This window comes from Colobus angolensis, unplaced genomic scaffold (assembly GCF_000951035.1).
Source record: "Colobus angolensis palliatus isolate OR3802 unplaced genomic scaffold, Cang.pa_1.0 Scaffold213, whole genome shotgun sequence".
Classification (NCBI taxonomy): domain Eukaryota; kingdom Metazoa; phylum Chordata; class Mammalia; order Primates; family Cercopithecidae; genus Colobus; species Colobus angolensis.
In genome coordinates this window covers 547,832-565,745 of record NW_012115300.1, presented here as the reverse complement: position 1 = coordinate 565,745, position 17,914 = coordinate 547,832, and positions in this window count along the sequence as shown.

Below are 17,914 nucleotides of genomic sequence, written 5' to 3'. Positions count from 1 at the left end.
CTGCTATAAAACACACGCACACATATGTTTATTGCAGCACTATTCACAATAGCAAAGACTTGGAACTAACCCAAATGTCCATCAGTGATAGACTGGATTAAGAAAATGTGGCACATATATACCATGGAATACTATGCAGTCATAAAAAAGGATGAGCTCATGTCCTTCGTAGGGACATGGATGAAGCTGGAAACCATCATTCCGAGCAAAATATCGCAAGGACAGAAAACCAAACACCACATGTTCTCACTCATAGGTGGGAACTGAACAATGAGAACACCTGGACACAGGAAGGGAAACAACACACACCAGGGCCTGTCATGGGGTTGGGGGAGAGAGGAGGGATAACATTAGGAGATATACCTAATGTAAATGACGAGTTAACGGGTACAGCACACCAACACGGCACATGTATACATATGTAACAAACCTGCATGTTGTGCAAATGTACCCTAGAACTTAAAGTATAAAAAAAAAAACAACTGAGGAAAAATAAATAAATAAATAAAATAACAGTCCCTTCCCAAAACTCACCCCTCTGTTTAGGGTCGGAAACCACATTTGTAAAACTATAAAAGCCTACAAAGTTAAGATTACGGTAGGACCCTGAATTCTGTTAAAATATATGCATAAACAGTAACCAATCATTGTCTCTTAGCTCACTTTTATAATTGCTTACTGCTCAGGAGTCACATAACCAGTGGTTACAATATTGGTAACTTCTCCAATTGCTCCTATAGGTAACACCCCTATTGTGAAACATAAGACTGATCTTTGAGATAATTTTCAGACTTGGAATTCTGGTGGACCAACTGACACCACCCCGACTGGTTACCCTCACCAAGGAACTGACTTAGCACATGAAGACACTTTTGACACCCCTGTGATTTCATCCCTGACCCAACTAATCAGTAGTACCCATCCCCTAGCCCCTGACCACCAGACAATTCTTAAAAACCCTCATTTCCAAATTTTCAGGGAGGTGGTTTAAGAAATACCACCCATCCTCCTCACCCGGCTGCCTTGTAAGCAGCCTCCTCTTTCATAAATGAAGACTCTTTGTTCTTATTTTTTTTTAAATAAGGACATAAAACGCCGGGCATGTGTCCTTATTGTGGTGGCTCACACCTGTAATCCCAGCACTTTGGGAGGCTGGGGCAGGCACATCACCTGAGGTCAGGAGTTCAAGAGCTGCCTGGCCAACGTGGTGAAACCCCATCTCTACTAAAAATACAGAAATTAGCTGGGTGTGGTGGTGTGCACCTATAATCCCAGCTACCTGTGAGGCTGAGGCATGAGAACTGCTTGAACCTGGGAGGCCAAGGTTGCCGTGAGCTGAAATCGCACTATTATACTCCAGTCTGGGTGACAGAGCAAGACTCCATTTCAAAAAAAAAAAAAAAGAACATATAAGTTAATATAAAACACAGAAAATTACTCTGGTAAAACACAGACACTTTGCTATCCAGAGTACACAGAATTTTTTTTTTTTTAATCTCACCTATTGTAAGCAAAGGCATTAATCAGTAAACCAAGAAAGCAAGACCATCAAAACTAGGCAAACTATGCCAAAATTTTAGCCCATTGCATATATTCTTTTCAGACTCAGGTATTATAAACCAAGGCAAGTTCATTTTCAATGTTTCATATTCCAGAATAAATTGACACTTTAGAAGTGCCTTTTTCACTAGCTTCTCACCAGTGTACAATGAAGTCTGTTTATAAGCCATATGATGTGTGATATCACAGACTGAATGCAGGAGATATGAGACTCTGGCTGTGTCCCATTAGCCAGCTCTCAAAGAGATTTGCAAAAATTTAAAACAATGCAAGTCTCCTCACTAATTTTTTAAAACATAATTTGTTTCTATTAAATGTGTTATTTAAGTTAGCATGCAATCAGTTCATCATCTCTGTTTTTCAAAAGGATCAAATACTTTAAAGGTTTCTTAATTTTCATTTCTAATATGGCAAATGCTGATAAACATAATCTAGTTAAACTAAAGTTCTTTAGTTGTCCTTAAAAGTTTTAAAAATATGAAGGGATCCTGAGACCAAAGGGTTTGAGAATACCTCCATTAGGATAAAACTACTCTTTTTCCTTGAAAAACAAAGCACATAAATAATTACATTTCTCTATCACCAATGTTCACAGTATAGTCTCAATGCGCCATACTAATTATAATTTTTTTTAGACAAGGTCTCACTCTGTCACCTAAGTTGGAGTGCACTAGTGCAATCACAGCTCACTGCAGCTTTGAACTCCTGGGCTCAATCGATCCTCTCACCTCAGCCTCCAGAGCAGCGAGGACAAACTATAGGCACGTGCCAACAGACCCAGCTAATTTTTTCTTTTTTGTAGAGATGGGGTCTTGTTACATTGCCCAAGCTGTAGTTATAACTTTTAATCAAAGTAGTTAACCTCTGCTTTACACAGAAAATTGGATGAAGGTAGGTAACTGAAAACTGTTTAATATAAAGGAGTATTCTAGTAGACTAGCAAAGTTCATGAACACACATAACACAACCTTCTACAAACATACACATCCCTTTTACATCATAGGGTGGCAACATGAGCACATTCATTAAACGATCCAAAGATTTAGATTATTTACAGAATATTTAAAAATAAACAAAAGCATAGTAATAATATAGTATTTAATAATCAAAATCTCAGAATTGCATCTTAGAAATTATTTACATATCTAGTAATTACTCATACATTTGCTTAACTTAATATTAATTCAGATTGTAAGCTATCCAAAGATCTCAAAAATTGTTTAAACTGGAAGACTTTAAAAACTTAACTATTCTTTATATAAAAGTTTGTCAAAATAATTATTCAATTTTATTTCAAACAAATTTATGTTTTTTATAATCTTAAACATTATGGAGGAGAACTGTTAGCTTACTTGACTAGAAAATCTATAGTCCTATATAAGTTTAGAAAAAATAAGCCCCAGTAAAATAAATTGTATAATTGTATTTTATCATTTAATACACTGATAAATCCAGAAAAGATAAGTTGTTATTTTCTCATCAAAATTATACTGATCTGATTTGCTTTAATTATGTGAATGGGGATTCCTAAAATATTCCTAAATTAAGTTTCTATAAGAAGAATTTTTTTAAGTTTAGCACATTTAAAATGTTAGAAGTCAAAGTTCTGGCTGTGTGCAGTGGCTCATGCCTGTAATCAGAGCTCTTAGGGAGGTAGAGGCAAGAGGATAGCTTGAGTCCAGGAGTTCGAGACCTGTCTAGGCAATATAGTGAGACCCTGTTCTCCACAAAAAGGGGGGAAAAAGGTCCTTCTGTTACAGGCATTTTTAGGGACATTTGATTTATATAAGTACTTATTTAACTCAATAAGCCAATCAGAACAGAGCTGCTTTAATTTAAGAGATTACAATCTAATTTATTAATACTTTCTGGAGCTAAGAAAATATTGTATACTCAAAAATGGGAGGAAAGGGTCTTTCTGAATTATAGACGCATAAACACAAAGACACATAGGCATAGATATATAGAAAACTTATAGCTTCAGTTCTACAACTTCAGCCATAGGTCAAGAGTAAACATAGAAACACAAAAGCTTAACAGCCGGGCACGGTGGCTCATGCCTGTAATCCCAGCACTTTAGGAAGCCAAGGTGGGTGGATCACCTGAGGTCAAAAGTTTGAGATCAGCTTGGCCAACATGGTGAAACCACATCTCTACTAATAATACAAAAATTAGCCGAGTATGGTGATGGGCACCTGTAATCCCAGCTACTCGGGAGGGTGAGGAGGAGAATTGCTTGAACTTGGTAGGTGGAAGGTGCAGTGAGTCAAGATCGTGCCATTGCACTCCTGGGTGACAGAGAGAGACTCTGTCTCTCTCACACAGACACACGCACACACACATAAACACACACACACACAGAGAAGCCCAACAGTGCAATTATCAAAGAACTGTTTTCTTTCCCACTGAACATAACATTTTTAACTGAGTTCAAAATAAACAAACAAAAAAACCCTAGCAAGCCAAATTTCCTGTCATCTCTCACTCAACAGAAAATAAATCTCTATCACCCATTTACAGAAAGCATCAAATACTCCATACCATAAAATCAAATCCCCAGTCACTGCTGCCACCAATAGAGAATATTTATTTGTCATGTGTGAACAAAAGAAAACACAAAATCAAGGGAAAAAAATGAGGAAAAAAACTAGAGAAACAGCCAAGTTAAAGTTCTACTGACACTAGGGATTATTCTGGGATCTAAGAAACAATATGCCTAGGTTTAAGTAACCCACAAAATCCACTTTTCCAGCAAGACAGTTTACCTGGCTTTGTCATCAGGTGTCTCAGTGGATGACCACCAAGACTATTAGGGATAATTTTTAAAGGTAAAATTATGGCTATCATACAAATATAAAATTAACATATGCCAACATTATAACTCATTGATTAATGAGGGAACCAATAAGATGTTACATAGACCATGAGTTTTTTAAAAGAAGAGAAAGAAAAATTTTCTTTGTAATAAATTGTTCAAAGAACAATCTAAAGAACAGATATAGGCTGGGCATGGTGGCTCACACCTGTAATCCCAGCACTTTAGGAAGCCGAGGCGGGTGATTACTTAAGGCCAGGAGTTCAAGACCAGCCTGGCCAACATGGCGAAACCCTGTCTCTACTAAAAATACAAAAATTAGCTGGGCTTGATGGCATGCGCCTGTAATCCCAGCCACTCAGGAGGCTGAGGCAGGAGAATCACTTGAGCCCAGGAGGCAAAGGTTGCAGTGAGCTGAGGTTGCACCACTGCACTCCAGCCTGGGCGACAAAGTCAGACTCCTTCTCAAAAAAAATAATAAAATAAAGATAAAAATAACAGAAATACAGGCCATTAGGAATAATGAAATTAATTTGTTAATAGATATAAAATGGACCTCTTGGGGAGAAAGGGAAATCAATTGCCTCTCCAGCAGGCAAAATTCACTGACATTACTTTCTGTTTTCTCCACTGTGTTTAAAATACTCCATTAAGTCAGTGGAAGGTACAGACTCCTATAGTATTAGGTAACCTAGAAGTGTTCACTAAAAAATACTTAGTATTCCGTTGAAAAGACACCCAATAATCTTTTTTCTTTTCTCTGTTTCTTTTTTCCCCTTTCAAAATCTTTCACAATTTTGCCTGACAATACAATGAAATACTATTCAGACATAAAAAAGGGTGGAGGGATAGAGAATATATGCATTTTGGTATACAGAAGAATAAAATATCTCTGGAAATATTTTTTAAAGCTATCACTATTGGTCGCCTCCAGCAAGGGTAACAGGGTGACCAGGGATCCACGATAAGGAGAAGCTTCTCAGTATATATATAAAACCTTCTAGGGTTTGGCATGGTGGCTCATATCTGTTATTCCAACATTTTGGTGACACTGAGGTGGGAGGATCATTCGAAGCCAAACGTTCAAGACCAACCTGGCCAAGATAGCAAGATCCCATCTCAAAAAAAGGAAAAAAAGAACTTTTATGTCTTTGAGTTTTGAAACTTGAGAATATATTTTTAAGTGAATAAATTAATTTTTTTTGAGACAGAGTCTTGCTCTGTCACCAGGCTGGAGTGCTGTGGCACAATCTCGGCTCACTGCAACCTCCAACTCTCTGGTTCAAGCAATTCTCCTGCCTCAGCCTCCTGAGTAGCTGGGATTACAGGCATGTGCCACCACGTCCAGTTAATTTTTGTATTTTTAGTAGAGACGGGGTTTCACCATGTTGGCCAGGATGGTCTCGATCTCCTGACCTCGTGATCTGCCCGCCTTGGCCTCCCAAAGTGCTGGGATTACAGGCGTGAGCCACGGCGCCCAGCCAAATTAAAATTTTTAAAAAGAAAAAATAGCATAATATACAGCCTTGATATCTCCAGTTTCAAAGTAATTATGCAAATCTTCCACTTCTGTCTAGTTTTTTTTTTTTTAAATGACTCCTTAATTATTCATAGTTGCTTTTAGGTTCATGTTTAATGTGTCTAATTAATCTTTTTTTTTTTTTTTTTTTTTGAGACAGCGTCTCACTTGGTCACCCAGGCTGGAGGCACAATCATGGATCACTGCAACCTATATCTCCCAAGCTCAAATGATCCTCCCACCTCAGCCTCCCAAGTAGCTGGGACCACAGGTGTGTGCACTATGCCCAGCTAATCTTTGTACTTTTTGTAGAGATGAGGTCTCACTATGTTGCCCAGGCTGTTCTCAAACTCCTGGACTCAAGCGATCTGCCCGTCTCAGCCTCCCAAAGTGCTACAGGAGTAAGCCACTGCGCCTGGCCTAATCATATTTTTATAACCCCATTTTCATTAAAATGTCATTGCAAAACCTTGATACCAATAGGCAAATTCTTTTTTTTTTTTTGAGATGTAGTTTTGCTGTAGTTGCCCAGGCTGGAGTGCAATGGCGCAATCTCAGCTCACTACAACCTCTGCCTCCCGGGTTCAAGTAGTTTTCCTGCCTCAGCCTTCTGAGGAGCTGGGATTACAGGTGCCTGCCACTGCGCCCAGCGAATTTTTGTATTTTTAATAGAGACGGGGTTTGACCATACTGGCCAGGCTGGTCTTGAACTCCTGATTTCATGATCCACCCACCTTGGCCTCCCAAAGTGCTGGGATTGCAGGCATAAGCCACCGTGCCAGGGTCCAACAGGCAAATTCTTAATAACACTCTGATGATGAATGAAAGTGGCAAATTTTATGTTTATGTATGTTTTACCACTGTTTAAAAGAGAATACCTTGAATATTCCACGCACCAAGACGATTCTTTTTCCTGCAATAGTCTCTCTTTTTATAACAGGTAATTACCTGTTATAAAATTGGTCTGGGCTGAGTCTCTCTTTTTATAACAGGTAATTACCTTTTCATGTTTGTCAAACTCAGGATATGTGAGGAATACTGGAATAGACAGACACCAAAGGTGGGCTGGGAAGAAAAGTTGGCTAATACTATGGGAATCGGGAATCTTCCCAAACCAGAGCCCATAAGTGATTTATCTTAATAGTCATTTAGCACTGTTTTTGTATTTGAAATACTTGATCCATTTATCCAGTATTTATCCTGGTTCTCTGATCCATCAATCAGAAATCAGGCTGTCATCCTGTGAGAAGTAAATCCTCCTAGATGTCATTTAGAGGGAGAAGTATTTAGTTGGTTCTTACATAGAGGATTAATCTGAGAGACAGACTCATTCCTATCTTATGCAAAAATGAGAAAACATTGTTTGAGCCTCCAAGAATTCTCTCATAAATTCCGTGTGCACTTCTCACAGTGGTTGGTAATCTTCCCTTCCAATGTGGCAGCAAATGCAATGTAACCTAAAAATATCAGAGGAGGACTAAAAGAACATTTGCTCTCCTTAGTGATGTCATGTGGAAGGTAGTTATGTACTAAGAAATTCTTTAAAAAAAAAAGTAAAGCTTAAAAGCTCACAGATAATTTCCACAAGATCTCCCAAGTGCACTAATATATTCAAATAGTACAACTCTGACACCAAGTGGTAAAAAAAAAAAGTATAAGCTCTTTGAATAAACAATACTGCAGATGGTATTATTATGGGTAGATCAAAAATTTTACAGCCTTTCAGTCAGGATATTTTGTTAGCCCATTTTTTGTTGCTTACAACAGAATGCCTGAAACTGGTATTTTAAATACGATATGATTTATAGAGAAGAGGAATTTCTTTCTTACAGTTAAGGAAGCTGAAAAGTCCAAGGTCGAGAGAGCACATCTGGTGTAGAATTTCTTCCTGGTGGGGACTCCCTGCAGAGTCCCAAGGTGTTGCAAGGTATCACATGACATTCCAGCTCAGTTCTCTCTTCCTCTTCTTATAAAGCCACCAATCCCACCTCCATGATAGCCCATTAATCAATTAACCCATTAATTCATGAATCCCTCATGACTCAATCACCTCTTATTGGCCTGACCTCTCAATCCTGCCCCATTGAAGATAAATTTTAACATGAGTTTTGGAGGGGATAAATATTCATACTATAGCAGATATGTTACTTCTAAGACTCATTGTCAATGCTATTTTTCATCTGATCATTTCTAAAGAAGAACATTAAGATTGTTCCTTGTATAGCGTTGCTGAGAAAATTAAATAAATTAGTAAAAGGAAAAGAAATGTTTAATGCCTGATACACAATTAAGTGCTAAATAGATGTTAATTATTATTACTTCCTAATTTCACGTCTGCTAGTGATAGGGACACTAAGCAAGCTGTCCCTGTCCTCCACATGCAAAGAAAAAACCAAATGCAACAAAGTGTTAGCAGGTGCTATGATAGACATATTTAGTAGATACATGGAAGGCACATAAGAGGGAGTGATCAGGTTGGGCACGGTGGCTCACGCCCGTAATGCCAGCACTTTGGGAGTCTGAGGCAGGCGGATCACTTGAGGTCAGAAGTTTAAGACCAGGCTGGTCAACATGGTGAAACTCCATCTCTACTAAACATACAAAAATTAGCTAAGTGTAGTGGCACGTGCCTGTAGTCCCAGCTACTGGGGAGGCTGAGGTGAGAGAATCGTTTGAATCCGGGAGGCAGAGGTTGCAGTGAGCCAAGATCGTGCCACGGCACTCTAGCCTTGGCCACAGAGCGAGACTCTGTCTGGAAAAAAAAAAAAAAAGAGGGAATATCAGCTCTCTTTGAGTGCTTTCTTCTTCAAATACAGACCTTCAGCAGCTATATTAGTAATATATGACCTCATACACTCCTCATGTGTGATTGACCTGGGGTTGGAAACTCATCTCAGTATGGGTCCATCAAATCCTTTATTCTAGGAATTTAGACTTGAAATTTTGATACATTTATCAGTCTGTGATGTTCACTTGAGCCAAGGATGTAAAATGAAGTGCTTTAAGGTTGTCATCTGCAAAAGAACTAGGACACACCTGTCTACAGAGAAAAATAAAACAGAGGACAGGCAGAGAGAGAGTTCAGATGTCTCCAGAGAGACACAGGATCCAGCTCTCTGTAGTTCTAATGACTTTCCAATACTTGGTTCGAGGCCTGAGAATGTTCTGGACAATATCCTTGCCCTTGAGTTTTGAGAAATATCCCTGCATCCTTATAATAAATTTCCTCTCCTTGCTAAATCTTACCTCCGTGAATTTGTTATTTGCCACTAAAGTAATCTTGGCTTAGACACTGAATAAGCTCAAACATTAACTTCCCACCTAATATTTATCCTGAATAATTAAAATTTTATTCTTTTAAATATTTGCGTACCACAGATATGTAATGTAATTTTATACTATAAATTGGATGCTGTTTTTCACCAAGAGAGTAGCTGTTTATTTTGTCAGATGTAAAAGGCTGTCAATCTTGATTCTTCGATTAAGAAGAAAATAGATTTCTCCACAAAGAAAAGGGTACATTTGAATTTAAAATTCTACAAATATTTAACTAGAATATTTTTCCTAGTTCATTAAATTAACATATAGGAATATGCAAATATATGTCTCACACACATAAATATATTAAAGTGAAACCATGACAGAGAAATAAAAACTCATCTAGTGTACAGTAGAGATCAAATAAAGAAGACTATCAAGTTTCTGGAAAGCCAGCACTCCACAGTCTACACATGTGTACATTATAGTCACTGTTTTTAAGAAAAAAAATATGGGCCGGGCGCGGTGGCTCAAGCCTGTAATCCCAGCACTTTGGGAGGCCGACACGGGCGGATCACGAGGTCAGGAGATCGAGACCATCCTGGCTAACACGGTGAAACCCCATCTCTACTAAAAAAAAAATACAAAAAACTAGCCGGGCGTGGTGGCGGGCGCCTGTAGTCCCAGCTACTCCAGAGGCTGAGGCAGGAGAATGGCGTGAACCCGGGAGGCGGAGCTTGCAGTGAGCTGAGATCCGGCCACTGCACTCCAGTCTGGGCGACAAGACTCCGTCTCAAAAAAAAAAAAAGAAAAAAATATGGCTGCATGTGGTGGCTCACTCCTGTAATCCCAGCACTTTGGGAGGCCAAGGCAGGCAGATTACCTCAGGAGTTCAAGACCAGCCTGGCCAACATGATGAAACCCTGTCTCTACTAAAAATACAAAAATTAGCCAGGGGTGGTGGCATGCACCTGTAATCCCAGCTACTCAGGAGGCTGAGGCAGGAGAATCACTTGGACCCGGGAGGCAGAATTTGCAGTAAGCCGACATCATGCCACTGTACTCCAGCCTGGGCAATAGAGCAAGACTCTGTCTCAAAAAAAAAATACATATATAATATATATATATACACACACATATATATATATAATTTTGTTAGTAACCTTTAAATTTAGAATACACAGAAATTTTTAAGAAAGAAAATGATATTTTTAAGAAAGAAACATCATAGTCACTGTTTTTAAGAAAAAAATACATACTAAATCAAATTTTGGAAGTAACCTTTAAATCAAGAATACACAGAAATTTTTAAGAAAGAAATCATCTAGTGCCCCAGTATTGAAAGAAATTTCATTTGTCTATTTTGATGACTGAAAGATGGGAAGGTAGGAGTAGAAAGAGAAAGGTTGTTCAAACCCTGTTCAGCCACCCCAAATACTGTTTTTTAAATGCTCTCATGCTATATAAAAGCTTTTAGAGAATCATGGGACCAAGTTTGGTGCTTTTACATACATACAGATATTCCCCTACATCATGTACACATAGGGACACCATGGAGGGACACGTTTCTGTGAGTGGTCTGCTGACTAAATAGGAGTAGAAAGGAGGTGAACATATCAAACCATTGTTCTTTTCTAAACTTGGGTTACTTCTATGAGTTCTTCTAACACAGGGGATTTATTTATGATTGTATGCTCCCAAAGGCATCTACCCTAAAGTATACATAAATGGTAAAACAAATGCATAGTATCAGTTTAGAAAAAAGTTATTGTCTTCAAGTCTCTCAAACCCTTTACAACTAGATGTGATTACCTAGAATGGCTATTCCACATTTTGAGAGCTCCTAACCTGTCTCAATCTTTTTGAATATCTACTACGAGGAGGTTTTTTCATTGGCACCTCTGCTTTGAAGTTTGTTTCTGCATAATCTATTTCTGTTTTACACCAAGAAGTCCCAGGCATGATATTCAGCCTTTCCCTCAATTCAAAATGCATATTCAGAGAGAAAGAGAGAGAATTTGTTCATAAAATTTTTCATACTTCCAGCCCGGTGCAGTGGCTCCCGCCTGTAAACCCAGCACTTTGGGAGGCCAAGGCAGGTGGATCACCTGAAGTCAGGAGTTCAAGACCAACCTGGCCAATATGGTGAAGCCCCATCTCTACTAAAGATATAAAAATTAGCTGGGTGTGGGGGTGAGCACCTGTAATCCCAGCTACTCAGGAGGCTGAGGCAGGAGAATCTCTTAACCCCGGGAGGTGGAGATTGCAGTGAGCCGAGATCATGCTATTGTACTCCAGACTGGACAACAAGAGTGAAATTCCATCTCAAAAAAAAAAAAAATTCATACTTCCAGAAGAATTTACTGAGGATTGAGAGAGGGAATGTGTCCCAGAAAGGATTTTCATACAAATTCAAATAGCATGGTGGATATTGTCATACTTAAAATTCCTCTAAATATTGCACTGGTAATTTTCCAGCAATTGTTTTGCTCCTTTGGTCTCAAGTCGTCTCCTTTCATCCCCATCCTATTTCTTATTTCTTCCTTTCCAAATTACTCAGTGTTCCAAATTTTCCTCCTTCTTTGTAAAGCACTAATAACAAACCTAAGAAGGGGATAAGCAGAATAATGACATGGTCAGTTTAACAAGATCTAAATTTGTGGTTTACAGAACAAAGAATACCATAGGAAATTCCCTCTTCTCCTTGCAGAAAACAATCACTTAAAAACAAGATAATGTGAAAGAAACCAAAATAACATGAAAGAAAAAAATGCATGGTTCATCTTTGATGAGACTAGAGACAGCTGATATCCAAGCCACAATATATTTGGAAGAGAGGCCAAAACCAGAGAAGAAAAAATAAAGTCAAGAGAAAACAGAGAGAGGAGGTCTGTTGGTAAAAATCTCAGAATTAATCAGCAATGTACATTTCTCCTAGGTAAAAGACATTGTATTAGTCAGGGTTCTCCAGAGAAAGAGAACCAATAGGTGATGTATATATGTGTGTATATATATGAATATATAAAATATGCATATCTTATGTTCCTATATATTAATGTGATATATATTTATATAGTATATATTTTAATACTTTATCTATAATCTATTGTTTCTGATGATATATACACACACAAACACACATACACACACACAAAGAGGCATATAATAAGGAGGAATTAGCTCATGCAATTATGGAGGCAGACAAGTCCCAAGATCTGCAGGGTGAATTGAGCAAGCTGGAAATTCAGGAGAATTAACGGTTTAGTTCCAGTCTGAGTCCAAAGACTTGAGAACCAGGAGATCTAATAGTGTAGTTCCCATCTAAACACTGGCAACCTCAAAACCTAGGAAGAACTAATGTTTCACTTGAAGTCTAAAGGCAGTCAGGCAGGAAGACTTCTCTCTTACTCAAGAACAATCAGCCCTTTTGTTTTATTAAGGCCTTCAACTGATTTGATGAGGCCCACCCACATTGGGGAGGGCATTCTACTTCATACTTAGTCTACCTATTTAAATGTTAATCTCATCCGAAAACACACTCACAATAATACCCAAAATAATGTTTGATCAAATATCTGAACACATCATGGCTCAGTCAAGTTAACACATAAAATTAACCATCACAGACACACACTGAGGTATGAAACTGAAACCACTTGTCAAAAACAGGAGACATAGCATACATAGACTAGTAACAAAAATATCTCTTTTGTTTCAAACAGTAGAGAAGAAAGAGCTAAATGATGAATAATACCGATTTGTAGGAAGCAATGCTAAACATTATATTAGCAAACAAAACTCAGTAGCACAATTAAGGAACAACACACCATAATCAAATGTGATTTATTCCAGGAACACAAAGATGAATCAGTGTTTCAGAAAATCTTTCTAAATATGGCACAAACCCAGAAACCATAAATAAAAGATTTATAAATTCAACCACTTAAAAAAGCTAAAATATCTGCACATTAAAACCATCATAAACAGAAACACTTTGGGAAAAATATTGCAACTCATGGCACTGAAAGATGACTGATATTTCTGTATTTATACCTAGCTTTCATAAATTAATAAGAAAAAGCTCAGGGCCGGGCGCGGTGGCTCAAGCCTGTAATCCCAGCACTTTGGGAGGCCGAGACGGGCGGATCACGAGGTCAGGAGATCGAGACCATCCTGGCTAACACGGTGAAACCCCGTCTCTACTAAAAATACAAAAAACTAGCCGGGCTAGGTGGCGGTGCCTGTAGTCCCAGCTACTCCAGAGGCTGAGGCAGGAGAATGGCGTGAACCCGGGAGGCGGAGCTTGCAGTGAGCTGAGATCCGGCCACTGCACTCCAGCCTGGGTGACAGAGCGAGACTTAGAAAAATAGGCAAATTTTATGAAGAGATGGTTTTTTGTTGCTGTTTTTGGGTTTTTTGGGTTGTGGTGCTTTTCGGCTTTGGGGTTTTGGTTTTTTGGATTTTTTGTTTTGAGACAGGATCTCACTCTGTCATCCAGTCTTGAGTGCAGTGGTGCAATCTGGGCTTACTGGAGCCTCAACTTTTCTGGGCTCAGGTGATCTTCCCCACCTTAGTCTCCTGAGTTGCTGAGACTACAGGTGCGTGCCACCATACTCGGCTAATTTTTGTATTTTTTTGTGCAGAGACAGGGTTTTGCCATGTTGGCCAGGCTCATCTCAGATCCCTGAGCTCCAGCAAGCAGTCCACCCACCTCAGCCTTCAAAAGTGCTGGGATTACAGACATGAGCCACCGCGCCCGGTTGGTTTATTAAAAAGTTAAAATAGTTCTTATGCTGCTGAAAAAGTATTCTCTCTCATAATAAAATAAAAGCAAAACAACTCTGAGATAATTTTTCACCTACCAAATTGGCAAAGATTAAAAAATTGATACATTTTGACAGGCAAGATACATTACTTCTGCGAATGCAGTGGGCACAACCTCTATGAAATGTAATGTAACAGTATCTATCACAATTATAAATATACTTACCTTCTGACCCCACAACTTCACTTTTGGAATTTACCCTCCAGATATACTCATTTATTTGCAAAATGATGGACGACCAAGATTAATCAAGGAAGTATCATTAGTAATATCAAGAGGTTAGAAATAACCTAAATGTCCACCAATAGGGACTAGCAAATATATTATGGTGCATTCATATGATATAACATTATGCAACTGAAAAAAAAATATTAGATCTACCATATCACCTAGGACAATACCTTGCATATAGCTACTAAATGAATACATTACTGAGAGGAAGGAAGAAAGAAAGAGGAAGGATTCTGTGTATTGACATAAAGTAACCTCAAAGATATATTGTTATGTGAAAAAAGTAAGGTACAGAAAAATATGTATAGTATCCATTTAAAGATGAAAATGGCTTATTAATATATTTGCTTTATTGGGTATATAATATCTCAAGAAGGGTATATTCAAAACTAATACCAGTGACTGGGGAACTCGGGGACTGAGGCATAGGAATTGAAGAGAGAGTGTTTTCATTTCAAATTCTTAACCATAGAAATGTATATCACCAAAAAGTATAATTAAAACATTTTAAGCCGGGCGCGGTGGCTCACGCCTGTAATCCCAGCACTTTGGGAGGCCGAGGCGGGCGGATCACAAGGTCAGGAGATCGAGACCACGGTGAAACCCCGTCTCTACTAAATATACAAAAAATTCGCTGGGCGCTGTGGCGAGCGCCTGTAGTCCCAGCTAGTCCGGACGCTGAGGCAGGAGAATGGCGTGAACCCGGGAGGCGGAGCTTGCAGTGAGCCGAGATGGCGCCACTGCACTCCAGCCTGGGGGACAGAGCGAGACTCTGTCTCAAAACAACAAAAAAAAAAATTTTAAATAATTTTTAAATACAAAAAATAGAATCTATGTTTATTAGGTGATTTTGTTTATAAATATATGTTAGCTGAAAAGAAACTACTAAGTAACTCCCTCCACCTAGACCTAAGTCTAAACCCATACAAAAGCATTATAAATAGGCAGATGAGATACTTATGTCCACTTTATTAGACTGTTCCACTGCAGTCCTGTCTTGGTATCTATCACTGCTGGAAATCTTTTGTTTGGTACTTACCCATTGTCCACCCTTGCTTGTGTTCAGCAGGATATTTGAAGGAAAAAAAGACAATGAGATCTGGGTACAGATGCTCTCACACTTAGAATGGGGTTATGTCTCCATAAACCCATCATTAAGTTGAACATATTATAAGTCAAAAAATGCACTTACACCTAACCTATCCAACATCATAGCCTACTGTAACTACTCAGAACACTTCCATTAGCCTACAGTTGGGCAAAATCATCTAACTCAAAGCCTATTTTATAATAAAGTGTTGAATATCTCACATAAGTTATGGAACACGGCACACAGTAGAGTACAGTATTAGTTGTTAATGGTAGTGGTCAAGTAGCTGACTGAAAGCAGCAGCTTACTGTCACCTCCAACATCATGATAGAGTGAGTATATTGCTAGCTTAGGAAAATATCAAAATTTAACAGTCAAAGTATGATTTCTACTCAATGTGTATTGCTTTTGTGCCATCATGAAGTCAAAAAATCTTAAGCCGAGTCATTGTAAGTTAGGCACCTTCTGTATTTTCCTAAATTCTACCCTTCCAAGACATCCCAGGAAGAGCTGCCTTTGTCCACCATGGATCACAGCTTCTGTCAGCAAGCCCTCCCACGCAGCCTGCTGTGTGTCCACATTCCAGTACCAGCTTCTTCATGTCCCTCTCTCCACCCCCACTACATCATTCAATTGTAGAGATGGTAGCAGTCCCATTATTATGAGAACCAGATTATTGCTGTATTCTTTGTAGGTTCCTTGTACCCCAGCCACAGCTTTGTAAATACAGTCAGCCCTCCATATCCAGGTATTCTACATCCACTATTCAACCAAACATGTATCAAAAATATTCCAAAAAGTGGACAGTTGCGTATGTACTGAACATGAACAGACTTCCTTTTCTCGTCCATATTCCCTAGACAATACAGTACAACAACTATTTATGGGGTATTTACCTTGTATTGGGTATTATAAAACTTACTGTAATCTGGAGATGATTTAAAGCATATGGGACAGGCTGGGCCCAGTGACTCATGCCTGTAATCCCAGCATTTTGGGAGGGCAAGGAGGGTGGATTACCTGAGATCAGGAGTTTGAGACGACCCTGGCCAACACAGTGAGACCCCATCTCTACCAAAAATACAAAAATCAGCTGGGCGTAGTGGTGCACATCCATAGTCCCAGCTACTCAGGAGAATTGCTTGAACCCAGGAGGCAGAGGTTGCAATGAGTTGAGATCATGCCACTGCACTCCAGCCAGGGCAACAGAGAAAGACTCTGTCTCAAAAAATAATAATAATAATAAATAAATAAAGTCTATGGGACAATGTGTATAGGCTGTATGCAAATACTATGCCATTTTATATAAGGGACTTGAGCATCTGTGGATTTTGGTATCTGCCAGGGTCCTGGAACCAATCCCTTAAAGATGCCAGGGGATAACTATAGTTCCTTTTAACAACTCATCTCAAATTACACACTTTGAGTATGCAATTTCATTCCAGGCCCTAACTGATAAATCATTTCAACCCTTGTAATTAGTTCTTAAACTAATATTTGCATGTTTTATCTCAACTCTTTGCTCCTCTTTTTCCCAAGTTGCAATTCAAAATTCATTTAACCTCAAACTGATATTCTTTCTTTAAATTTCATAACACTTACTAAAATACATGCAGAATCCTGTATTCATTTTCACCTGTATCTTTTCAGCATTCAAATTATTTTAAGTTTGGAAGATCATTGTTGAAAGAGATTTTTTTCATCTCCTCCTCATAAATCAGAAAAAAATTTTTGGCCCCAGGTGGTTTACAGTCTGGCTTAACGAAGTGAGTGACCAGGATGGAAAGTTAGACCTATGGTAGGCAGCAGGGCCAACTTCACAGTCATGTGACCTGGAGAGTCGGCATGACCCACACTTAAAAGAGCCCCAGACTTGGTTTAATTCACTGCTATCATCATCTTGAAAATATTAATATTCTTTGAACAAAGAGCTCTGCATTTTTATTTAACATTGAGTCCCACAAAATCATGATAGGCAGCTTTTAAGATGCTTTCTAATGGTAAGCTGCCTTTAAGATGAGTGGGGATGGGGAAAACAAAGATGGTCGCTAATGGTCCCCACTTCCTGGTATTCATTGCCTTGTATAATCCTCTGCCCTTAAGTGTGAGCTGGACCTACTGACTCAACTTCTAACAAACAGAGTACCAACAGTGACGAAATGTCACTTCCAGGATTAGGTTTCATAGACTGTGGCTTCTATTTTGTGTTTTTCTTTCTCTCTCTCTCTGTCTGTCACACACATACACACACACACACACACACACACACACACACACACTCTAAGGAAGTTAGCTGCCATGTTGTAAGCTATCCTATGAAAGAGGCCTACATGACAACAAATCAGTCTTTAGAGAACAACCAGTGAAAAGCTGAGGCCTGCCAACAGCCATGACGGTGAGCTTGGAAGCATATCATCCCCCAGTCAAGGCTTCAGACGAGACTGTAGTCCCACCTAACACCTTGTTTGCAGACTATGAGAAATCTTGAGACTGAGGCACCCAGATAAGCTGTACCTGGACTCCTGATGTTGGGGTCCGCGTGTTTCCTGAACAAAGGAATGAACACACAAGACAACACAAGACAAGACAAACATGGCGGCCGCCCCGAACGACACG